This window comes from Nipponia nippon, unplaced genomic scaffold (genome assembly GCF_047370975.1).
Source record: "Nipponia nippon isolate SJK-2023a ecotype South Korea unplaced genomic scaffold, ASM4737097v1 scaffold_1, whole genome shotgun sequence".
NCBI lineage: Eukaryota > Metazoa > Chordata > Aves > Pelecaniformes > Threskiornithidae > Nipponia > Nipponia nippon.
Window position 1 is genome coordinate 30529732 of NW_028262290.1, and position 27342 is coordinate 30557073.

Genomic DNA, 27342 nt, shown 5'->3' on the forward strand with positions numbered 1-27342 from the left:
GTTACAGCAGTCCAAAGTCACCTGCAGATGCACAGGCAAATATCAGATTACTTTAACAAGTGAAACTAATTACATGAAAAAAATGCATGCTGCTCCTATTTGCCTAAATAGAGAACAATAATACAAAAAGGCTGGCTGTATTGTCTGGAGTTTCATGTAGTCTGTGAATGAGTTAATAATTTTTGATTTTTCACTTTACTTATTGATCTGTGGGGATCTATTTCCCATGCTGTTCTCAGTTCAATTCATCTGGGATTAGTTCTTAGTCATGTTTTCTTTACTTGTTTTGTGTAAGACTAAATGGTCTAAACCGCTGTTTTAAATCCAGCTCTTAAATGATATTGATGTTGTCCCACTTTTTTATAATTATCCTGTTCTCTGTCCAATCCTTTTTATTTCTTGGAAATAAAAGCATATTCATCAAAAACATTTCAGTGAAAGTGGGTAAAATCTCAGTAATATTAACTCTACTTGAATCACAAGATTTATCTTACCTTGCACTACATTTCCTAGGAAAACATGAAACTGTTAGTCTGAAAATATAAGAAGTCTGGAGATGTACCCAAATTATGTAATCTATATAACTTATCTACAATGAAATTTCTATGGATTAAACCACACGATATATTAGTCTTTGCTAATTTTGATTTTTAACTTTACATTGAACAAAAGAATACACAATGTTGATTGCTATGTAATCGCATTGACTGGTATTCAATTCGTAATTTTGGCAACTAGTCTGAACTAGGTAGCCACTTTGGGAAGAAATGAACTACCGTCAGATGAAAGTCCTCAGTCCTCTTTCTCGACCAGAGTGGTAGCCAAGGTAGCAAACTTTCTCTACACAGATAACTTGCAGTTGGATAATGTTGGAGTAGCAGAATGAGAACTGTTACAAGACTACTTACTCTTAAAATTTCTGTACAACAGCACAACAAATTTTAAACAACAACAAATTAAAAGATATAACTGCCTGAAAAAGGACTGTCCAAAAGGTAATTGTGATGACATCTTTAAAATACCTCTGTGAGGATGACAATTCTATCTTGTGGCACCATTTGTGGTTTCAAATCTTGCTTTTGTTTCATGCAGGAATACAGAGAAGTTTTTTTCAAACTTTTCAAGATGTCTGAGTTTTTATATGTGGAAATACCCTGGTTTCAGCTGAGATAGAGTTAATTTTCTTAGTAGCTGGTAGAGTGCTGTGTTTTGGATTTAGGATGAGAATAATGTTGATAACACACTGATGTTTTGGTTCTTGCTGAGTGGAGTTTACACTAGTCAAGGACTTTTCAGCTTCCCATGCTCTGTCAGGTGCACAAGAAGTTGGGAGGGGGCACAACCAGGACAGCTGACCCAGACTGGCAAAGGGCTATTCCATACCATATGACATCATGCTCAGTATATAAGCTGGGGGAAGAAGAAGGAAGGAGGGGACATTGGGCGTGATGGCATTTGTCTTCCCAAGTAACCGTTACGCGTGATGGAGCCCTGCTTCCCTGAGGATGACTGAACATCTGCCTGCCGAAGGGGAGTAGTGAATGAATTCCTTGTTTTGCTGTGCTTGCGTGCGTGGCTTTTGCTTTACCTATTAAACTGTCTTTATGTCAACCCACAAGTTTTCTCACTTTTACCCTTCCGATTCTCTCGCCCACCCTACCCGGGGGAGTGAGTGAGCGGCTGTGTGGGGCTTAGTCATCAGCTGCAGTTAAACCACGCCAGGAAAATATATGTAAGCCCGCTTTTTTAAAGGGTATGTTCAAGGCTCTCACACATCCCAATTCATAAATTCATTTTTCTAGGATTCAAGTCTCTTTCACACACAGAATATTCCTATGAAACTTTATCAAAATGATATATTAACAATGTAGCAGAAGAGCACTTTTGCCCCAAAAATTCATATCTGGAGAAAAAAAAATATATATCAGACAGCTCTAGACATAAAGCATTTTAGAATGATTGACCCTTCAGATGAACAGGACCTGTGATATTGTCGTGGATCAGTGTTCTAGTTGATACATTAGAGAAAATGCTAATGAAAGATGTGTTACAGATCATCAGTTTGGAAGACAGAACAAGATGAGCAGCTCTTTAAATTTCTATCCATATTACATACAGAGTTATATATTTTATATTTTATCCCAGATAGCTCTACTGCTAAGCCTTTATTATCTATTGAAACTATATTTGAATTTTCTAAAAAATAAAACAACAAAGTGTAGTAATACCAATTCAAACTCTAGAAGGTCTCATTGATTGCTGCACTAAAAATGGTGGTTTGCTTGGATGCTAGTTTATTATGTTAAGTGAAAAATGCAGCATATTCCCAGCCCATGATAAATGTCTTGCTACTCTAAAAGGGTCAGTTTCCTGATGCTGAAACCCATCAGCCACAAAACTGGGTGGGAAGAATGTTAATGATAATGGAAAAAGTCAACACATTTTGTTAGATGCCACCCATCCCTCATAAAACACACAATTCTGTTTTCACAGAAGATGGCTCTTTTATTTTAAAAGCTATCTCTGTTAAGAGAGAAAGCAGTCATTAAACACCTAACAAAAATAACAAATGGGAAAATATCTGGGAGTATAGGTAAGTTAAAAGTGTTAATGAAAATGAGCCTCTGGTCAGGATCTATTTCCTTTACTAAGGACATGGATACAGTACAGACGTGAAATTCTAAAAATTTTATCACTATGAGCATAGATGAAGCTGATAGTTTACAATAATTCAGAACAGTCTTAAGCAGTCAAAATAAATTCCCACTTCGCATTTGGAAAGAAGAGCAGATACAGTAGTTACCAAAGGGTTCATTGAGGAGCAACTGCTAAACATTTATAATATAAAACTCAAGGATTGACAGAAGTGAAGACTACTGAAATATCTGTTAATGAGTCTGATGAGCTCTATTATCATCAAGTAGCAAGCTAGTAAGTTGTCTAAGGCCCAATAAAACAACTAAAAAAACCTGTACCACTACTTGAATAAAAATAGAAATCTGGATGATGTAATTAACTTCAGGATGGTTACCAACAACTAAACAATGCAAAAAGTGAAGCAGGAAGTAATAAGTGCAGAATTAAAGGAACATAACCAAATTGACTCTAAACAGTGTAATTTTATGACCAATGGGTAACAAGCCCAATACATTTTTAAAATGAAATTATGGGTTTTGTTGATAAGGGCATTTAATGGAAGTTTGTATAGTACTTTCATTGAAAATAGAAGCACAATTAAAAATAAAATAAATGTTACCTATATTAAATTAATTAAAAAAAACCACATAGATAGATAAAAAAATGTTTAGAAATGGGAAAATTAGTTTATAGAGAGGAAGCATGACACATAGGTCTAGTATTGGCCTGAAATTCTTATAATTTATTGATGATTTGTGGAAAAATATAAAATCTCTGCTTACAATATTTTCAGATCATATTTAAATATAGTGTTTGTGGGCATAAATAGTTTTGGGAACCTGTCATTTATACTGACTAATCAGATTTGACCCTTTTTTCTGTTTGTAACCTTCCCACGTCAGCAAAGGACAGCTTCATGGGCACAAGACTTAATGTAATCCTGGGAGACACTTTTGTTTTTGAAGCTTATGCACAATGCACAGTATGTTTGTCTGTTGCCAATGTAGGCAGCCATGCTTATGCTCCTTCTGCACCATTTTCTCATTATATTCCTATAGAGTTTAAAATTAAAATATGTTGCTCTAATCAGATTTTAAAGCTGTGAGTGATGCAGGCCCTGTGAACAGCAGAGATTTAACTCAAGGGTAAATAACATATACTGTGAGCTCTAAGCAAACACAGTGCATAGTTCACCAAACAGCCCAAATAACGTAACAATAACCAAATTGTGACTCAGAAAATCACAGCTTGATATGTATTTTTTCAGACAAAAAGGAAGTCCTAAAGCTTTTGCCTCCATGCTAGTTTAATTGTGACAGCCACAGCCTGTGATATGAGAATTATTCTCTTCATTTGCATGCTGCTATGGTAGGAGAGGAGAAGCATCCTAGTAGCATCAGTATTCAACACCTAAAGAAGCAGACTGTGAATTATGATCTGTCCATCAGTGAATTCCCATTTGTCTGATAGAGTGATTTGAGGAGGAGATAACATCATGTGCTAGAATGAAAAAAGATGACACTGTTGTTACAGTGAACTTCACAACGTGAAGATTGCTGTCCCTGAATCTCTTTTTAGCTACGAAACAAAAGAAATTTTAACTTACACAGCTACTGATGCAGTTCCTATATTTAGTCTAGGTCTGTCTCTTATTGATTTTAGCTGCATAATTTTTAAGTATTGAAAGTCAGAATGTCTGGTATATCATACCTTCTTCTGAGAGTCAGGAATTCAAGCCCTAATACCTCTTTTTCATTCATACTAGTTTTGATTGTTTGATAAATCAGTTCATTTTCCCCTGTCTCACTTCTTCTTTGCTTATCATGCCTAACTCTCTTATCACTGTATTGTAAAAATACGCTCCTGCACAAAGTTTATGAATAGGTTCCAGTTCTTCAAAAGCAACACATATGCTAAAACTTCAGAGGCTTATAGGGGATGAGATTTTAAATATTTATTTAATTTTAATTTGTTTCCATGAGTCTGAGTAATGCTAAATTTATCTATCAGTTACTGGTTATCAGTTTTCAGTTCCTTGGAAGGCTATAATGCCACTGAAATACAGTTCTTAATGCGTTTATGTAGAATTGTCTTCGAATTTATGCCCCATAAACAGGCACAACCATTTCAATTTAACAATTGCTTTAATCAGTATTTCAGAATGACAACTTAGAATTATCCTATTAACTTTGTTATTGCAGCATTTATAGCCTTTGCAATAGATAGCCTTCTGGATGCTATCACTGCATAACTTCATTTGAAGAAAAGAGTGAAAGGAGATAAATGCACAACTGTAGTTTGTGGTGCAAGAATATCCTTTTATATCTTACAAATGTCAATATTTGTAGGTCATTACTTAATAATGTTGCTAGTTGGAGAATGCTGTATGATCTACTTGTGTTCTTGAACATACTACTACACCACCATTAACCATAAAAAGATGATAAATTTTTATGGTAATACAATTTTAAATCTTTATTTTTCAACTAAATAAAACTGTTCTATAAATTCAGAAGAAGAACCAGAAAGATATTTTTCCATTACATCCTCTTGACAACCTTTATACAGCTATCTCATCAGCCTCTCTTGACTATAAAAGCACAGTGTCACAAGGAAACAAGAATACATTGGGCTTGTGATACACCTTATCAAATTGTAAGATAACAATGTAAAGAAATGACAACCTCTAGACAGATCCTTTAAGTAAATACATTTCAGTAGCATCTTTAAGTACCGTTATTTGGTGACTTGTACCTGAGAAAATGAATGGTACCATAGTTTAAGGATCTGTATACATGGCTACACTTTGAAAATCCAGCTGACAGAGAAAATCCCTTTTCAGCTGAAGTGAAAGCTAGTTGAACTGCTGCAGACAACTAACTTCTAAGAATTGGATCCTTTCCCTCTGCTACCTTTCTCACTGGTCTTGCCCTTTCATGTGAAATATTTAATAAGCATTTTTCAATAAATTTGGGATTTCTTAAAAAATAGTATTTTTGTAGCAAATGTCTTTAGTTCCACACACCAAACAAAGCACAGTAAAGAACTGCCAGGGGCAATGGAGACCAAGCTCTCTCCAATACAGAAATTAAAAAAGTATAAATCATGGTCAGAGTGGTCTTACCCCTCAGTTATTCTACTTTCAGTACTGTAATACATGAGATGATTTTAACTTGATTGTGTTTCAGTTCAGTGCCATCATGCGAGTAGACCTCACCTTGCATAACTTGTTGTTTGGAACTCAAGTTGCCTCTTCTCCTTTAATTTGGTCCCTTTATTTAAGTTCATGATGATTCTATGTAATCATGCCATTGAACATTTATCCCTATTTGTGGTATTTCTGAATTCCTTTTGCCAAGGAGTCATCACGTTCCCACTTTTGAATCCCATTCTTCATTTAGACTCTGTACCTCACAACCCTGTCTACTTTCTTCCCCATTTTCCTGCCTGCTTCTCTTCTGCCTCCCAAGATCTTTCCCATCTCTGTCTTCTACCAGATCGATCAGGTGCTCTTTCAACATTCAGAGCAAATGATTTTCTCTACTATGAATGGGAAGTGAAGGCATTGGAAGATCTTCATTCTGGTGATTGGGCCAGCATGAATTTGTGCAGGATTGAACAAGAATCTTCAAAAGTGTTAGCTTCAGGATTTTCACATGTACCAATAGATAATTTTTTTTACTTCAAATGGAAGTGAATTCATAAAATTAAGGTGTATTTTCCTGGAGAAAGCAAATGGCAAAATGTTGAGACATGGTTATCTTGACTGATCATCAGGATGCAAAATTTAACCATATAAAAGTACAAAGCTATATAAAGAAAATAAACACAGAAATACGTCTTTGGAAGTACTGCAGCATTCATGGAAAATTACTGACTTGATAAACCTGTTAGAGAATTGAGTCTATTGTTATTAAAATATGTCAACAGGCAAATTTTGTTCTCCTTTTTACACTGTAAATATGGATGAATCACTCCAATTTGGGGGTTGCTGCTCAACTATTTTGTAAATGAAACCAGAGCCTTCTCCTTTCTTATACAATTAAGATGGACATGGTCCAAGAGAAAGCAAATACTACATTTTCTAGAAGAACAATCATGTTATGCCAACATGTGTTATGCCAACCTGTGTTATATTTGGCTTCAAATCCCAGAAGTCTATCATTGTTATTTGACATGAAACTTGTCCCCTTCAGATTTTTCTTAGCAGGTTGCAAGAAACAACTCTTCTAGTCAGGTCATTAAATTTTGAATAAAAAAAGGATCGAATAGTTAATCTATGTAATGATACTCTCCATAAAAGAGAAAGACTCAGTAAAATTCTGTCTCTTAATTGAATCACTAAACAGTGAAATCTCAGTAAGAATAGGCAAACATTTCTTGAACTTTATCTCTAATCAACATGAAGAAAAAGGAGGTATTTAAACAGTGAATGCAAGAGATTAATGTCTAACGTGTGGTCAGTTGAATTGTGTCTGTATCTCAAAAAAATCTAACTGCAAAATATGTAGTGGCAATTGCAGTTTTATCTAACTCATTTCACTTAGAATAAATAATAGTCTGTGTGATCAACATGGAGAATCTCTAGTCTTTCTGAAGCAGGTAAAAGCAGTCATTGTTGCTAAAATTCTGACAATTAGGGTGTAAAAACAAGAGGAAGAATAACATATTTCTGTTTATTTGCAACAGATATGACTTAGTTCTTAACAGCAGTACATCTCAGGGTACAAGTGAAGAATATGCCACATATAGTAAGGGCCCCAACAGGCTCTATTGTCCTGACCCAAAATTTGCTTAAACAGCCTCAGTAACCTGAGACTTTACTATAGCCTCTCTGCTATAAAATATTTACTCAGATATGAGGCGAGGCTGATAGATTTTATATGTGAATTAGAAGGTAGAAGAATTAGTAATGTAAAAAAGAAAACCTGAATGTTTTAATACTGTATTAGCAGCCAGGCATATACTGTGCTCTTCAAATTTTGGAAACATCTCAAATACTGCCTTTATAGAGAAGCTGCTCTTAAATTTGATTCTTGTTTTCCATTTTAATGCACTGAAAATGTGAAAGATGTCTTCTGCATTTTGAATTTTTAGAGTTCATTTCCACAACCATCTAAAATATAGTCTTGATAACACACATGACAAATTCCCCCATTACAGACAGTACCTCAAAAACCCTTTTAAAGAGGGCTTGAAGGCTTCCAGTTAGATTTGTTTCTAGCTCTTGCTCCGACCTAAAACAATGTAAACTAACAATTTAGAACAATGCAGAACAACTAAATGACTAAAACACCTAGAAGTTGATCACTACCACTCTTAATTTGTATGGTCTGACTGTACTGTAGAGTTCACTCCCCCGCTAGACACTTAGATAGGTAGATATGTCCTATACAGTCTAGAAAAAGAGATATGAGCTTCTATGGCCATCTGGGAAACTCTTACATTGAACTAGTTAACTACAGCTAACCAAGATGAAGCACTGAATACAGGTAATGTCTTCATTTTTTCCTTTTCCATGACTAATTGAAAAAAAAATTAAAAATTGTAAATGTATTTTTGAAAGGTCTAATGGTATGTGTTAGGAGAACTTTGAATACAGTTACTGCATCAAGATCCTAAAAAAAAGTAGACACTACTTCATTTTGTACTCCAGTTCCCCATAGGTAGGAGCAGTGCAGGAGTGGTATAGCATTAATTTAAATAAAACTAAGAGGTGTCTCCTAGGTTAGTGGGACAATTATTTCTTTGGGATATATTTTGGGTGTAGATGATAGACCTATAACTCTCACTTAAAGATGTTTGTTTATCTTGTGAATATCAACAGCTGAACTAGTTTGCTAGAGTCCTTTTGAAACCAGTGGAGATGCAGTTACTCACCTATTTATTTCAGATATCTCTTATAACATAAAATGAACTGCACCCTAGGAGTAGTCAGCTATAAAGGAATGGATAAGCAGGTGAATAACTGAGGATTAGTGAATATTACAGAATGAATAGATGAATTACTCAGTTAAGGCCATATGTTTATGACCATAAACCCTAAGTTTTTATGATCATAAATCCTAATTTGGTTATAATCCTGAAACAGTTCAGGTAGTTGTTTTATGCTGAAAAAAAAAAAAGCTACAGAACAGCATTTTGTCACGAAGAGATGAAAACACAATGAAATATGACTGATGGTTATCAAATATGGTCAAAGATTTGTTTTTTAGAGTGCTTTCCTTTCAATCAAAAACAAACTTCAAATCCAGTTACTGAGATCATTTATCCGATTGGCTGTAATGTTTTTTGCCCACATAAGTAGGGGAAAATTATGACTGTTACCCTTTTTGTCAGTCTTTTTGGCTTCATCTCTTTTACTGTGTTCAATTACCTGCTGCTGGCATATTCTTTATTTGTTTGTTTTTTAGTGCCCTGGTGAGAAAATCACACGTCATTTCCTGTTCATGTGGAGGGGATAAAGTCCATCTCCATACTCACTTCTTTCCTGACTGTCCTATAATCTTTCAGATAGAGCATTCTTGTGAAAAATGGGAGATAACTTCATATATTCTCACAGACATAAAAACTTGATTTCAAATTGCCCTTATGCTTGGTCCATGGAAGGAGCTCTAAGAATTAATTTATTAAATAAAAGTACATCTCTTCTCTAAATCCATTTTCTTTCCTCCCAACTTCTCTCCTTCTGTCTCTTCTCTCTTCTTCCCCAAAGGAAATCTTCTTAAAGCAATTTAACAAATTTGGGTCAAATCCAGTTTGGGGATGAAAAAGACAATAGTTCTTCGTAAACTTATTTACCAAAATGTTTTTTGACTGCTTGAAAATGATAGCATAATTTGGCTTCATATTTATACATAAGGTAAAGACTGAAACAATTAACGATTCCATTCTTACTTTGACAACATGTAATTTTTCCCCTAATTCTTGACACTGTAAATTAATTAGGGCAGATCACCACACTAAAGCAGCTATACTGATTCTAATACCTAAGCTATCATTTTCAAAGATAGCTTGGATTATCTCTGCTTGCCATTCCTTTGTTCTGTGTGAAAGAACACATTTCTGTCAAACCTACCGGACACTGCAGAAATAAAGCTGCTGCATGTCTCAAACCAAAATAAAATTATTATATGTCCTCTGAAGAGTGGCTAAATAGAAGATAAAATGTGTTTTTAAATAGTCATTAATAGTATATTTATTTCTGCATTGATGAAATTGCTGAAACGTATGCTATTAGCATGATTTTCAGCAATTGAGCTGGTGTGAATTGTTAGTAAATCAGGCCTGTAATCTTCAAACATACTCCCTAGGCCTTGAATCTAAAACCATCTGGACAGTGTGACAGTGTTCTATTTATTACATACAACTGCTTGGATACTGCCAATGCATAAACAGTAATTAAGCACACAAGCCAACCATGCATGCCAGATTTGCTAGAACTATCCTTTGAGTATCTTAGAGTTTCCATGCCAGCGAGCTTATTGAGGCATTGGCTGGTGATTAAACATTAATGATTTATGGTGCAAGCCGGGTTCATTTACTGCTTACTGAAATATGTCTGACGGTATCTTTGTGATTTTTTAAGAAATAATGCTTTCAAAGATATTTTTCCTGACGCATTTTCTATACTGTTTTCAGTAAGAATGTGATGTAGAATCTCATAGGATAGTTCCTTGTATGCGTGGTTCTCTTGCTGTTGTATACTTTGCAGCAAGAAAATGAGTTAAATGCAGCAGGAATTGGTAACTGTAACAGAAAGATCTTTTTCCTCAGTTTGAGGGAGCTTTCTAAAAATGAATTCCAAAGTCCAATACTATAGACTCTTAATATTGAACTGTGCATCTATGCAGGTGGATTTTTCCACCGTGTTTTGCTCATCCCAGCTCCAGGTGATCTTCCTAAGATCTGCATTTGGGGTCTAACACACTTTTCATAGGGACTTAAAAGAATTGTATGTATTGGTAGTCTGTACAGGGGTCATGAGAAAAGCCTGACACAAACCAGGGAACAAATGTTCAATTGATGAAGAGAAAATACCCTGTACTGCAAGTGGGAGATAGTGAAACACCATCATTAAGGAGCTAGCTGTCATTACTCAATGCCAAGGACCATTGTCTCATGTATCATGTTGATGTGCACAGCGAAATTTTGCTGTAAAGGCAGAAATATTTTTGGTGACCATAACCATAAGTTTGGAACTGTGCTTGTGATGTTTGTCTGGAAATTGTATGGGACTGGAGACTCGTTATTGTACAGTTTCAGCATTTATACCAGTAGATAACTGCTTGTGTGTGTCAGTATCAGATGTTTCCCCCTTCACCACGCCAATCCTGATTTACTAGTATTTCAAATACTCCTAGGGAGCTAGGAAAGCTAATTTCAAATTTGCACACCTAATCATGGAAAGAGAGGTATGACTCACTGGCTTGACAACACATGAGAGTGCTTATCAGGGATTCCTGGGTTTTTAATCTTAACTTTGGCATCAAACAGATCTTGGACCTGAAATAAATCCCAAACTCTCCAACTGAACAAGTAATTTGTAGAGAATCCTTTAACGCGTGTTTTGGTAACTTCTGTGGTTGTACTGAGTACGGTACAGTTTAGTGCCAGTTCCTGGTATATTAGTCTCAGATTTCAGAATCACCAGTATGGAGAGGTTAGTACTATAAATAATGAAAATTACAGAGTTTTGTAGAGTTTTTACCTTCCAGTAACAACCTGTTTACTGTCTGGGTCTAAGGACAGATGCTGACTTTCCATTTGGATTACCTCCAAGTTTTATTATCCATGCAGAAAGATTACAAGAAAAACTGAACCCCCAAAATAAGGCAGTATGGCAGTTTTCCACAGTGCAGACAGGCTAACACAAGTTAAGAAACTAAGCCATCCACAGGACTGAACCTGTCAAATAAACAGTAGGCTGTGTTGGCTTTCTCAGACATAAGGTCCCAGACGCAAACTGTAGAAAAATTTCTGAAACAGCTCAGCAACATTTAGCTCAGAAATTGGAAGCAATACAGCAATGTTAGTGTCATGCCCCAGATAATTATCTCTGCTGAGAGACAAGGGAAAATTAACCTGGAAACAGAATCAAATTAATGCAGTTAATACTGCTTCCAGGATGCAAGCAAATATTTTCTTTCAGTGCTGCGCTTTGCCACATGAATACACAAACTCTTTCAGGACTATTTAAGGTAAATTTTATGTGGGACATCATTTCCCCTATGTAAATGCTGTGAAACTCTGCACCCCTACTAACAATACAGGGCTATCCTACTGCCCCAGGGTAGGAGGTAAAGAGTCATCTTCCCACATGCTCAGTAAGTCTGTCAATGACAGTACTTAACCTGTGAGATTCCATACTGAAAAATGTCTTTATTTTACAGAAAATGCTGCCAAAGGTGAAAACTGAAACAATTGCCTTCGAGTTTTCTCTAGTAATTTGATTGATTAGTATAATTTGGTTACCTGAAGAACAAAAGAAAATCGTCTGTTACCACACAGCAGCAGAAGTCCTGGCTCCCCCATGGTTTTCTGCCAGCTTCATTCCAGGAGTTGGAGGAACTTACCTTGAAAGATAGGATATAAACTGCTTGCTGTGGTTGTGAACCCCATCTCATATGCTGACACTACACCAGAAGGCTATAGCTGAAGAGTCAATCTGTGAAGAAAATATTCAACCACAAACACATTGGATGGGAACTGTCATCTTATTTTCCCCTTCAGGCTTGTAGATAGCCCCTGGCTAGCTATCCATTAGCTGTTAGCCACAGGCTACAACCTTGGGTAACTATCTGCCTGGGATTTACTTTGCCCTCTGTTTTAACTCATTTCAAGTATTGTCCTTCTGTGTTTATGCTATTTAAAGATACTCTTAAACACTGACAATTTTCCTTTTGGGTTTTCTGTGGTTAATACTATCTTTAAAGAAAAAAATATCTGCACAGAGCAGAGGGGTACAGGATCACTAAGCAAATGGAATTCAATTATACTGATCTCTATTTAACATGATTCTCTCCTTTCTGCCCACCTCATCCTCTGCTGGCAGGTTGTTCAGTAAATATTTTCTCTGCAGGTCCATGAGTCACCCTTGTAGTAAGTCACAGCCAGAGACTCAGGGATAATTGGGAAGTGGGTCAGTGCACTAGTCTCTTCTTTCTGGAGATCAGGGTTAAAAATTTCACCCAGAGCACAAGTCTAGTGGCCTTGTACCGTTATCACGTGTTTATACCCCTGAGCTGCCACCACTGTCAGCCTGGTGCCTTCTGTAAGGAAAATCAGTCTCTCAAAGCTGAATTTGAAGTTTGATGAGTGCCTGCCTGCACAGTGCATTCAGCTAACTGACAGACTTATATTCTTAGACAAATTGTTTTCATTTTTAACATGGAAGCCTCAATGTTTGTATAAATAAGATATCTATAGATAGAGTCTCCTCTGGAGGTCAGCTGGCCCAACATCCTGCTGAAGACAGGAAAGTAACTGACGTGACTAACATAAGACTTACGTTAGGTGGCTCAGGGCCCTGTCTGGATGCTCTCTGAACATGCCAAGGTGGAGCACCCACGGCCTCTCCCAGTGACCTGTTCCACTCTTTGGCCATTCTCATCATAAAGAATTTGTTCATTGTATCTAATTGGAATACCCCTTGATGCAAATTGTGTCCACTGACTCCTGTCCTTTTACTGTGCACCTCTGGAGAAACTGAGCCCTGCGTTCTCTATCCATGAAGTAGTTGAAGAAAGCAATTAGACTCTATCCCTTTTTCCTTTTCCTCTTCATCCTGCACTACCCATTTTCATTCCCTTCCAGCCTTGCTTTATTAAATACACATTAATTTGCTATTAATGAACAAGATATATACCATTTTTACAAGCTAAAGCACTAACAGCTGCTTGCCTGCATGAAAGGTAGCTAACTGTCTTTTGCCTCTAGTCTAAGGAAATATTACTGCTTTTTTTTCCAGGACACAGTTGTATTAACATTACTGATGTGTGGTAGGAAACCAGACAGTGTCTCTGACCATTGCGATATATTACTCTCAGTGTTTCCTCCCCTCTAGTCCCTCAAATTTATGGTCTCCTGAAGAGGCCAATATCAGCAGCCATAGCCCTTAACGTCACCAAGGTGCAGACTTTTTCCTCAGTACATCATTTAACAGCAGCTTCCAGTGTCTTATGCATCTCTTGCAGACACAGCCTTCACAAGAATCTTTCTGTGAAGGACTTTAGCACATCTTTCTCTAGCAAGGGTGGTTCATCACCCTAATGTAAACTGCTTTCTTTTCATTCAGTATGGTTTGAGGCAAATATAGACCTATCCCACCCCTTTTGTCATATTTTGGTCCGATCCCTCCACCATATTTCTGTGCCACAGCATAAATCATCTCAGACTTAATGTTAAAAATGTGAGCATTGCGGTGGTCTGGGCATTCAGCTTCATCAGTTTAGATATTCTCTTTCCTGTGTGACCATCAAGTGAAACAACAAAAACTCCTGTAACTACACTTCTTTAATGCTTCACATGACCAACTGTCTTGATTGTTCCAAATTTGAATCAATATAGTTACCCTTCCTAGAGCAACATTAAGCAATGCAATGCTTGATTAAGCCTTGTTTTCAGTGCAGAATTCAGCCTAAAGAAACTTAATCTTTTAGTACAGTTTACCAAAGATATGAAAATAAAAGAAAGAAAAAACCGTTTTTCTTTTATGTTATCCTAAGCCTGCACTGAGTTGCACACAGTTGAGATAAAATTAATGGACATGACTTTGTGTTTTGGACTGCATGCTAAAGTATTCTATTTCCAAAGGCCTTTGGCACTTTCAGTTCAAATAAAGAAATTACATATAAATAATAAAATTCATATGATTTTTATGAGAACATAAGTAAGAAATTCTTCTCCTGTACAGGCACTGTATACTTTATTACAAAGTTTCAGTGAATGTTGTGTGTGTGGTTCAGCTTTGAAATGGTAGAACTGTTAGGCCACAGCTTTTCAAGCTAGAGGCTTTACAAGACCCTTCTGGAAATATTTACCCAGAGTCAGTAGCCTGTAAGCACAGGAAGACTAAAATCTTTAAAAGTTTTACTTCATAATATCAGGATGGCATTAAAGAAGAGCTTCAGAGCTATGTGAGAAAACCAGACAAGTGCCTGTTGAATAGTATAGGAGACAGGTGAGGTGGAAAATGACTTTAAAAGTCTGTGACATGTTATAACATGCTACTGTTTGAAGTCTGAGGAACCAGGAAAACCAAGAGAAAGTTTGTTACTAGTGACACTCTCTCAAGGGCTAAATGGGTGACTAAACCTGAGCTATCTTTGCTGACATCTTCTTCATATCCCCCCAAAACCTTGTCATTTGGAATCAGGCCCTGTGTATCTGATCTTAAAATTCAGTCATCTGAATGTTGATAGTGCCTTTAAAACAAAAATATTTTTATTTTCTTTAATCTATTACTAATATACAAAAGGATAGATTTGAAATGCATTTTAGAATATCCAGCATACACCAAAAAACTGCAGTGAGGGCTGCTCTCTGTGCTCAGGCTTTTATTATTTAAAGAGGATTTTAAAATGTGTATTTCTCATAACCTATATCTTGGTTTCATGGAGCATAGAACAGGGAGCTGGTTGATCTAGGACATAGTAGGTTCAAATCAGGCAGAATGATCATATTAATTTGGAATTTTTAGCTATTAACTATATTTCCACAAATATTGTTATTGTAAGTGTGATGGTAACGATCTAAAAACTTATTTTGGCAAAGAACTGTAGACCAGCAATGACTATGATCTTCAACCTGGGAAGTACCAAGGACCCAGGAGGCTTATGATAAGGCATGGAAGATCACTCAGAAAAACAAAGCAAACGAAAGATGCATGTGATGCGATGCAGTACATGAGTGGTCATTTTAATACATTTTTCTCTAGAAGAGATTGATTGTGAATGGTTGAAGCTTTACTCTCTTATTTGTTCCTTTTCTTTAACTGCTTTTCCCATTTCTTTCAATTTTTTAGCTTCTTTTTCTATTTATTTCTGTTCAACTTTGACTGTTTCTCTCTTGCTCATTTCACAATTTGTCAATAGTTTCAATGATTTTCTTTATTAAAAAGCATTAAATAGAAACCAAGAACTCCTCCATTTCTTTTAATGAAATCTTTTAGCTAAGTGATAGCATGACAGATTAGATTCTGCATGAGTTTGTAGAAGACATACTCAGTAAGGACCATATTCTTCCATTCTTACTCAAGGTTAGTGTAACCTTTCCTTACACATAATTTCATTCAAGTCAGTGGAGATGTTAATGAAATTTTGCTCAGTTGCATAAAGATAAAGAAGTCTATCTTTTGCTGATTCTATTTTAAAATCACTAAAAAAAATCATTAGCCTCAATAAGAATCGGCATAAAGGAAAACATGCACACATACACAAAGAAAAAAATGTAGAAATCACTGTTAAAAATAGACAGATCCAAAATCTACAAATTCTCTAAGTAAAGATCATCAATTATCTTTACTTGGCAAATGAAAGGCAATAACAGTAAAATGCATATGAGCACCAACTGTGATGTGAAATTTAAGGCTCTAAAACTTCATTAAAATCAGACTGGTAATGATGTACCATATGCACTGGGCTGCGTTTGCCTGAGGATCTCCAACCTGTGGCTCATTTCTTCTGTCACACCACCTCTTTATAAGAATGACTCAGAGTGCTTTGTTGAATTGCTTAGGGGCTGACAAGCAGAGTAGGTGTTTCAGAAATAATCATTTGCTTCATTATACCCTGGTGGATTATAGACATTTTCTGTTTATAGGAGAATCTTAGGCTTTCATTTCTAAAGTTAACTGAAGACATGAAACAAGGCTGTTAACAAGTATTATGACAATTTATGCTTTCTGAATAGGCAACTGATTTTTTTATAGAAACTAAAAGGGATTTTTTTTTTAATAGCCTTTTACAGAAATAACTGATAATGAATTTGGATAGTACATTTCAGAGGGATACCAGAAACATATTAACCAGGTAAGATAGATGGTAGGCATCATAGGTGAGGGGCTGCATATTTCATTACCATCTCTTGAGTAATTTAGTCCTCATGTGCTTATTTTATTATTCTGGTACTTTAGTCACTTATTTGTAGCTCACCTTTATAAATTATTCAGGGCCTTTTCCTTTTTCAATACATTCATATGTAGCTCCCATTAATGCCACAGCAAGCTATGGCTATATGTGGAAAGTAAAGTAAGTGCGTTTATATGAACCTTTAAGTTATTGTGATTAAAGATAAAAGAAAGTCCATGCCAAAGCAACATTAAGCTAAATTATTTATGTGTTAAGAAAGATGAAAAGTTGGTGGTACCTGAGAGATAATAATTAAGCTGAAATTCATTTGATACCTGGTCATACCCTAGACATTAAAAATCAAACTGCAGAACATATGTGGAAGCACCTCTAAACACTGACATTTAGCAGAGGAGTCCAAGTTCTCACAAGAGACGGTCTGGTGGGGATACTTAAACTGTCTTCAGCATGTCTGGCAGTCACAGACACTCAGAAATGCACACAAAAGAAAGCAGTGCTGGTTCCTGGGTTGTCTAGTTTGTTCATTTGCTTTCAACATAAGAAACCTGCTGACCAGGCTATTTACCCAGAGTAGGAAAGCCTGTGTTTAATTCCATTTCCTGAAAAAGAAAGTGCCTTAGCCATTTAAAGAAAAGCCTGGAAAGAGTGCATGCTACTGGCCTTGTAGCGCAGTAAGAGAAAAAACTGACCTTAACTTAACAGCTAACGCACTCACTTAGGGAAGTATAGAGCCTTATTGGACATAGGACCATCTATAAGACCACCTTTCCTTTTTCATGTAATAAAACATTTAGTGAATATATTTTATTGTTTCAGAAGTAGTTTCCCATGTTTCAAGTATTTTGAATGTTATAAAAAGGATTTAAACATACCTTTCACAATTTTTTTTCAGGTTGTCTGTGGTACCATTTCAACAAATAAAATCTAACCTTTTACTGAAAACATAAATTTCAGATTAAGTTTTGAAACTTTTGTGATCAGTTGGCATAAAAGGGACACCACAGGTGAATAATAACTCAATGTACAGTATAGTGTTATTGGTGTCTGACCTTGTACTTTGAACTGAATAAACACTGGTAAAAAAAAATCTTATACTATAGGATGACAGTAAAGAATCATTGGACTACTTATTTTCCAGTTAGAGATTTTCAGCCTTCGAGAAAAATCTTTACCAGAAGGGGGTTATTAAAAGTTAATATCTTTTTCATTCTGAAATATTTTAACTAAGCCTTTGAGTAGCTTCATACTTTGTTATACCTTTCTACACCAGTTCATAGTTTAGAGAAAACAATGAAGGAGCATATAACATTCATATTTTATTAAGAAGTGCATGCAAGCAATGGTGGAATGCCTTTTGCATTTGACTCTACTAGCTAGTTAAAAGTGAATAAGTTGATCAAAGAAAAAAATCAGTAATGAGTATTTATATTTCAACTACATTCACAACACTTTTAGAAAATGATGAAATTAAACAAATTCTATTCATGAAAATCAAATTTTCATCATAGTCCATGCCTGTTTTGTGATTGCTGCCATGGAGTCTAGCATTACCCAGCTGGCTAGAAACCCAGCCAACTAGAAATCTGGAGCTCAGACTGAAGGAACTCTATTCTGAGTACAGTTAGGTTGGATACTGAGAGGCTACATTTCTGTATTTGCAGTGTAAACACAGAATTACCCCAAATGGAGTTCAGTTAAAACAGGAAGAGAAGCTGTTCCTAAAAGCTGAAGTTATATGGTGAAGGGAAATAAACATCATACAATTCTTGATAGTTAATAATATAGTGAAAATGTAGAGGTGCACTCATGATTGAAGTCTTGAATTTCTTTGCTTGGAATATCCAAGACAATAGTTTAAATAATCAATAAATGAATAAACATAATAATCTAGTTCTAGATTCTTTGATTGGAAAAATGTTAAGTATGGTGAAATTCTAGTTCCACTGACAGTTACCAGCTGACCTGTAGGTGTAGGAAGAAACCACTGCAGTTGTAAATGTACTATGAATTAATATTTGCATAGCATAAGGTTAAGTGTTCATGTAGTTGACTTGAGTGAGACCATCATCCTCAGTGCTGCTACTTGAGTTCCCTGGATTAAGCACATGTAAATTGATGACTGGTTATTTTCAAGATGCCATAACGTTTATAGGCTGGTTTTATATCCTTTAGAAAGCAAAGTAGTTGTCATCCATTTCCCAGTATACTGAAGGTTGAAGAAGAGAATATTCCCAATTTGTCTGATGCTCCATTTTTATCCGACACTGTGTCTTTTTAAACTTGTGCACTCTTTCTATGAAATGTAGAGTTTCACATTAAGTCATATGAAATCATGAATAATGCTCTTTTTAATCAAGATGATTTGGTAGTTTTATCCAACTATAGCTTCAGCTTTGCTCTGTTCTGTATTCACAAATTAAAAAAAAAAAAAAGGACTTCTTATGTTTTTTCCTCCAGTGTTGATTCCTCAGTCCTAGTAAGCATTCGGCACTGAGTTCTGTTGGAGACAGGATGTTGTAATAGTTGGACCTGGAGTTTGGTCCAGAGTAATGAGTATTTGGTTTCCAGGGCTCTGTGACTAACAGCATGACTCAATGCAAGTCAGCATCATATAAAGCTGCACCTCTGGGAACATTAGGAAAAATCTTGTATATGACATTATTTCCAACAAAAAAAAAGGTTGAAATAGTTAAAATAAGAATGAAGATACAATTTTTACACAAATACATTCCTTTATTTGGTCTCCCTTTTCTTAATGACTTTAATAGCATTGCTCAGTTATAAAGAAACATTATCCTTCTAAAAATGTTATTTTCTTAATGACTTAACAGCATTGTTCAGTTGCTAATAGACAGCATCATGACACAGCTTCTATATGTATTAAAAGCCCTGGTAATGTACATTTTTACTACATACATATAATGGATTAAATGACAACATCTTAGAAAATTACTGGAGGCAAATTTTAACATCTCATGGCAGGGTTTCTATTGCTTATAGTATATCCATCATTTAACAAGTGCATAGGAAATATTCATTAATTCTTCAATTAATTGATCGATTAACTTTCAAAGATAGGATCCATTTCTGAGCAGCTACACACTATAAAAGTATTGATCCCATGACTAAAACGATTCTGCTTGAAGCAAATAGTCTTGAAATGGAATCACTATATTTTTTTTCATCTGACAATAATCTATGATCTCAGGAAAAAATACACTATATTTTTTTTCTTCTGACAATAATCTATGATCTCAGGAAAAAATACATTAACTCACATATCTGCTGTAACCAGATATTTTAGTTTTTGTCACTCATTTCAAATGCTGAAAAAGTTTAATTACTGAACAGGTAATCAAAGAACACCACTTTGGGGCTACAAATCATTCTGTGAAACATTTAGTATAATTAATAAAAAAATGTAAGTTAAGTCTTGATGGATATATCATTAAATGCCCTGGTAGTACTTTAAATAGTAAATTGCTAAAATTTCAATATGTAGGTCAATATGCAATTGAGATTGGGAAGCTGATCCATTTGGGTTACTATGTGGCAATATCTTTCTTGGGAGAAACCTCGTCTAGCAAAGAATAGTGAGTTTTTCAACTCATCTCATATATCATTTTAACAATAAACACTACAGATTGTTTCAAGTTGCAAAGTTCGCTTCCACATCTGGAACTGCATCTCACCAGTTTTGGAAAACTCATATGGCTAATTTTTTTCCTCCTTGTTATAAACAGAAGAGCAAGCTCTCTATAAAATATAGTTTGTATTAAATGAAGAAAGTATGGAGCTGTTTAGTTTCATATTTTTGTTCATTCTCTTCTCAAATATAAAATCAACAACCACTATCCCTGTGAACTAATGTCACTTCAGAATGTAGTACAAATCACTGATGCCTATCCATTCCCTCATGTGGCATATTATTATGTCTTGGGGGCAGCACAAATCAGAGCTTCTTTTCTCTAGGATGTGAAAGATAGACTTACACTGTGTGTCACCAATCCAGAAAAAAAGATAGTTTGATGACCTGAGGGAAAATATATTTACCTAGTAAATATAACTTTATAGGCAGATCTTGAATGCTATCTACTTTAAAATGAGGCCCCAAAGAATATCTGTCCCAAACAATCAGATGTCAAGAGGAACCAATAGATTTGATTTCACCTCTTGTAGATAACAGGCTATCCAGTTTCACCCAGTTGTGCCTGCAGATTCTAATAATTTTTGTTGGATATAAACTCAGTCTGGTCACCGATCCAAATGGAACATGTCATGGTACAGAGGATCCTCTGCTTCCCAGTACTGTTTTTTTTCAAGTGTTATTTATTCACACTGTTCTCCCTCAATATTAAAATAGAAAATAGGGTTATAAAATTCTGGCTTATTTCTAGCTGGATTTTTTTTAGCTTTGCCCCTAGACATTAGTTTGTTTTTTAAACTGTATTTTCTTTGCTAGACCAAAAAGCCCCTTAGAACCCACTGGTTTTCTTCCACAACTGTCCTTACTTGGGGTAGTCAATTTATGTGTCATTGTTTCAGATAAAGGAAGTAGGTTGGGGTCTCTTAAGCTTGTTATGGTACGGTAAGGTATCGTCTCCAGCCCCTGAAAAGGTCTGTGTATTTCTTTCACAGAGCCTGGGATTTCAATATCTGTTATTAAATGTAAATATCAAGACTGGATGTTATTCTCTCATTGATTTTACCAGTGCCAAAACCAGACAAAAATTCAGTCCCCTAATTCTACATCCCTGTTGTGCCTCATTCTACCTCTCCTTGTCACAGTACCACACTGGAAGTTGATATAAATTGCTTATTTGCTGACTTTCAAACAAAATGAAAAAAAAAAAAGACATGAAATGAAACTGTGTCTTGGAACCACCTCATCACTTGATCTGCATCCTCAGCCTCTTGTCTGATGAGGTAGAAAATAACTTTATATATCGGTCTACCTAACTTATAAAAGTTTTCCAGTATGCCAACAACTATGACATGTATTGCAGTTGTTGCATTTATCAAAGGTTGAGTGAGTCATGGGTAGCTTTGGAGTAGCACAAACATGGCAAGAAATGTGACAGCTGTCTTCATCCAGGCAAAGGTCAGATCAGCTTTACTAGATCTTTGAATGATGTCAGCACCATACACAGTTAAACAAAAAACAGCAAAACCTCACAATTTTCCAGGCATCCATTGTTCTTTCCACCTTCTTGCAACAGCTGTGATCAGTTTAACACAGTAAAAGGAAAGAGGCTTAGATAAGCAATTTCTTAGGAAAGCCATGAATATTATTCTTGGGGAATAAAACCAAAAAGAGAAATGTTTACAACTGCCATGTTTTTGTGCTTATTTTGGCATCAATATGGCACAAAAATCCATTTTCTCCTTCTCTCTGAAGCAAATTTGGGCACACCTACTTTTTCTCCCAGGATCCACTGCACACTTGATTAGATAGTATAAGCAAGTGCATCCAATTTGCTTTTGAAAAGATTAATGCACACTGTTATTAATAACGCTTCATTGTGTTGCAAGCAATCTGTAACCAGCATATAGAAGACCCCAGATTTTCACAGCATGAATTTCCCACCTTTGGTTTCCCCATGTATTTCTCCTAAAATTCACCAAAATAATGGATAGTACTTAGGTAAGTAGAAGATTCACAGGAAAAAAGAAAAAAAAGCTGCTTAGATTTTACGACTTAGATTTTTTTTTTTCAAAAACATACAGATGAAAATAACTTTTGTAGACTAGCTTTTCTTTCATTTTCCAGTACAATCTGAATGATACTTTCATAAACATTGTTAAAAGCTCTATTATTTATTTGTGTCTAGAGTGTGTCTAAATGGGACTAAAATGTACTTCATAGCAATGGTAACTTTGATTTGGGTGGTCATTTCTATCTGGCTGGATACTAGAAATAATACAGGGAGTGAGAGCAATATGGAGAACTAAAATTGTTCGTTTATCATCAAAACACGATTCATTATGTACCATTCCATCCTTTGGATGAATTCACACATTGGCTTTCATTGTACAAAATTATCTGAACATTGTACAGTAAACTAACTAAACAGCCCACATAGACACCCACGAGAAAGATTAATAATATCTCCCCTAACCTTCCTGTCTTCCCTTTCTGAGAGAATCTAAAAAAATCCTAGATATTCTTCACTGCTGCTTTGGGAGCCTCACAGAAAGAATTCAGTCTGAGAGAGGGTGGACAAGCGAGTGAAGACTAACTTGCTATGTTCTCAGGTGCCAAGGTTCTCTAAAGACCATAGTATTTTTCCATGGGCCTAGATGTCCTGCCATCAAGTTGTACCACCTCCCCTTGCCAACTCCAGCCTCCTGATTCTTATGCAGTCCTTACACTAACATAACGTGGGTCTGGGGAAACCAGCAGTGTGGTTCCTGCACCTGGAAGCTTTTCCTATGGTGCAGCTGTAACAGTTGAAGCACAGGTAAAGGGCCTAGTGAACTCCTGATAACGAAACCCATCAGTTTCATATTGTATATGTAAAATTGATCTGACTGGTTGAAAAAGAAGTGGCACTGCTTAACACACATGCACACATATGGGTGTTCATGTGGGCATTACTAAGTATGTCCTGATGAAGGAGACATCAGACGTCTCTGGCTGATTACTGAACTGACTGGACTGTACAACAAGACTTAGAAGCTGAACTAAAAGTCAGAATATAATTTCTGTATGACTCCTGGTTTCATCCATTTTATTTTATATGGATCTATGTATTGTTTATCTTTTAGGCAGCTATAAGTAGTCATAATATTTATATTTTTATCTAATTTCTATGTGTTCACGTAGGCTGATTGAATTAATTGCCTTTTTTAAAGCAAACTTTACAGATGATGCCTTAAAATAAAATCTAAGATTCAACTCCATAGCACTGCAGAAAACTGAATTAATGATCCTTCTCATTAAGGAGGAGAGGTACTAGTTTTGGAGGGGAAGTAGCAGTTTGGAAAGCTCTTAGATGTTGGAGATACTAGGTCAATTGTCATCATGGCATGTCAGAGGCAATTAAGAGAGAAGTGAGGGAAGGAGCTGTAAATTAGAGATAAGAATGAGCCCAACTCCACAGCACAAAGCTTTTAGTTGGCAAAAGTTAACGTGCCCTAAGCTACAATAGCTCATGCTGATCCCGGTACTTTTTGTTTTCTTGGAAAGAAATGTACTGTACATTTAACGGTAAGGCAATCCTGCTCCTGAAGAGACTTACTCAGGTGCGTACTTGTGAGTATATGAGAAGTCTATCATCCTAGACCCCACAGACAAGATGATGATTTAAAATCACCTATTCCTTCATACAAATAAGGATTTCTTCAGTTAGAAAATAACAATGCAGATTCTGGGTTTATGGAAAAGGAGCTAACTGCCTAGGGTGGCATGCCAAGGGTAAAAAATAATCCTGGTTTTTGATCCTTTCTTTGTCATGGAAATAAAAATGCACAGTATGTAGTGCAATAGCTAATGCTGATGGAGAAGGGGATAGGTAGGTCCTCTGGAAAATGGTAGTTGACATCCTTTTCTCTTCCATGCATGTCCAACAGCAAGCCCATCCTTTGTGGATCTCCACAATCCTTTCTCTGGTCTTTCTGTTCTAATTTTACAGCCTTTCCATGGTAGCAACAGTCAGACTTTTGATTCTTATCCAAGGGAAGGTAAAATTAGTCCATCTGGCTAAGAAGTCTCAGGCCAGCCCTGATGAAAGTTGCATGTTCTATTACAATCCAACATCAAAACAACATGCCTATTATTTTCTCATATGCTACAATTGTATTTTCTCATCTGAGCCTAAGGAAATATTTTCTTGAAATCCCATGAAAAATGAGCAAACAAAATTGGCACAGAAACTGTTCATACTGTGAGTGGCCAAGAGTAATTTGCTTTTATATCATTGTTTTATAACATAATTTTGCTTTATAACAGGCAATAGCTTGCTGGGTTTTACTGAAGATTCAGATTAAAAGGAGGATAGAATAGCATCTATGCTTACACTAGGCTGGATAAAATTTGAGCATTATCAAACTTGCTTCTAGGAGATCTACAGTGATAATCAGCTAACATCAAGCACAGATGCTGAAACAAAGAATCACACATTGCAATATCTGAGATATTGTGCATCCATGGTGAAACAGTGAACAGAAATGTATACTGAAAGCACATGAGCTTATATACATATCAAATACACTTTATCGTGAAGCATTTTGCCCAAGCTTCTGTAAGGGAGAGAGAATCAGCTTATAAAGACCATACTGATACATACTGTGCTTTCATATTTCAGGAGTTAAGTTCCCTTTATAATGCAGTGACATCTCACTCTCCTCTTTTTATTCACAAATGCCGGCTAAAAGTTGCTGCAGGCGTGAGACTTAACAGGCTGTTCATAATGACTGACAAGTTCCAGCTGGAACACAGAAAAAGGTAACGAAGCACAAACATAATAAGCCTTAAGTAAAGAAATAACTTCCCTTTATCGAGATTAGAGTGGGTGAGATGGTTAGCGCTTTGGAAATGAAACGAGACAGTTAATGTAAAATAGAATCTTATGATATTTTTATTTTGTTTTTCATTACAAGACAGAAAAGGCAATAAACACATCCATATGAATCTGTTACTTGGTCACTAGCATCTAAATGTAAATTTTGAATTTTAAAGGAAAAGTAACATATGTTTCTGTCAAGGGTAACTTCCACTGAAATTAGTTCTTTCAGACTTAAGTCTGCATCTCTTCCTTAGCAAATGTAACTTCACCTTTACTTATGTGATATTTTTTCATGAAAAGCCATTTCTTATATTTACAGTCCTTTGCAAACAAAAGAGCTCTCAGCTCTTATAAATCTGATGACTGCTTTTATCCTCTTCATCCAGATTTTTCTGAAGGAAGTTAATAGAGGTCGTCTAGATAAATTATTACCCTGCAGAATTGGAGGACCTTTTGATCAGTAAATAAAGCTGCAGAGAGAGAGATGTTATGGGAAATTCTAGCCAGATTATGGAACTGTGTTATCCGGAGACAACATCCTGTGTGGCTCAGGCTTGAACCATAGCTTTGCTACAAACTTTGTGTAAAAACAGTGCATAGGTGAACTACTCCAGGAGCTCATCATGGCACATAATTGCTGCAATATAGATAAAAATCATACAACATGTAATTTATTTGTAGTTTTTTGTTGTATTTCTTATGGTACTAAGTAAAAATCAAAACCCCATTCTAGTAAACCCTGTGAAAAGTGATGACTAAGGAACCTATTTTTATGATTCTGACTAATCTCAAAAGAAAATATAGGCATTAATGGGAAATATTTGTAGACAAAGATTAAAAAAAAATAGTTATATGCAATGTGAAAGATGATATAGTTTTTCTTTCCACACAACTAATTCATTTCCAAACTTTAGTAATTCCCCATAAAACTTTATTCTTCGTTAATTATCACATTGCTGTATTTTTCTAATTCTTTTGCTTCAAATGACACTTTTGTCATTATGGGACAAAACATAGGCTAGTTAACTTTAAAGACCATTCACTGACTAGTTGGTATGTCCTAATCAATATCAAAAAGGCACCATCTCCATAAAGTTGTCTGATGGTGATGGCCATCTTTATTCACTAAGAACGTTTCAAGGCCTGAGCCTTCATGCTTTCTCCATCAGCATGTAGATTGTCCCCTTCCAGATCTTTTTTGGCTAATCCCATGTTCCTTCATGCTATATTGTCTCTTTGGCCTTTGGTAGCTGTGCTTGCATTTGAGATTGAGTTCACACTGGTTTGCTTTGCTGGTAATCTTCTACCTGAATGATCTTAGACTATCAGCTCTTTGATGGAGAGACTCTCTATGTTCTGCATTTGTACAGTGTTATGATAATAAAATAGAAAAGAAGAAAGCTAATAGAGATGCCACAAATATGTTCAGTGGAGTAAATTAGGACAACAGACCTTCCAGAAACATTTTGCGTAACATAAATGTTACAATGTGCAGTTAGTCAAGACCAAAGAAGGAAAAGGCATCAATAGTCAAGATACCTGACAATTTATAGTTCTTTATGATTCTTTGATAAAGTACTACTTCACTTTTAACATTTTCATTGCTCCTACAAGCCAGCACACACATGGATGTGTGCTTCTTTTGCTTCATGCCTGCTCTTGCTGTGTATGGTGTACTCCCTGTGAACAGAGGAATGTCTGGATGATCCAGTCTGCAGAATTGTCTGTGTGATTTACATTTGAACCATAGTTTTGCTACAAACTCTGTGTAAAAACAGTGCATAGATTAACTACTCCAGGAACCCATAATAGACTGAGCTGAAACTACAAGAGCCGTCTAATTTTTTTTTTAGCTAGAAAAAGAAGATATTCCAGCTGCATACTTACAATTGAACATGCCTTCAAAATATGAATGCAGACCACTCCTAGTTTCTTTGCCTGAATTTTGCCAACTGCTATTTCAAAAGCAAGATATTCAGAGCATGCTGGTCAGGAAAAAAAAAAAAAAACCTGAAAGCTCACCAAAGATAACCTTTTTTTTTTTTTGAAAAAAAAAAATTGAAACAAATATTTTCATTAAGGTCTGAAGCAAGCATTTATTTAACCTT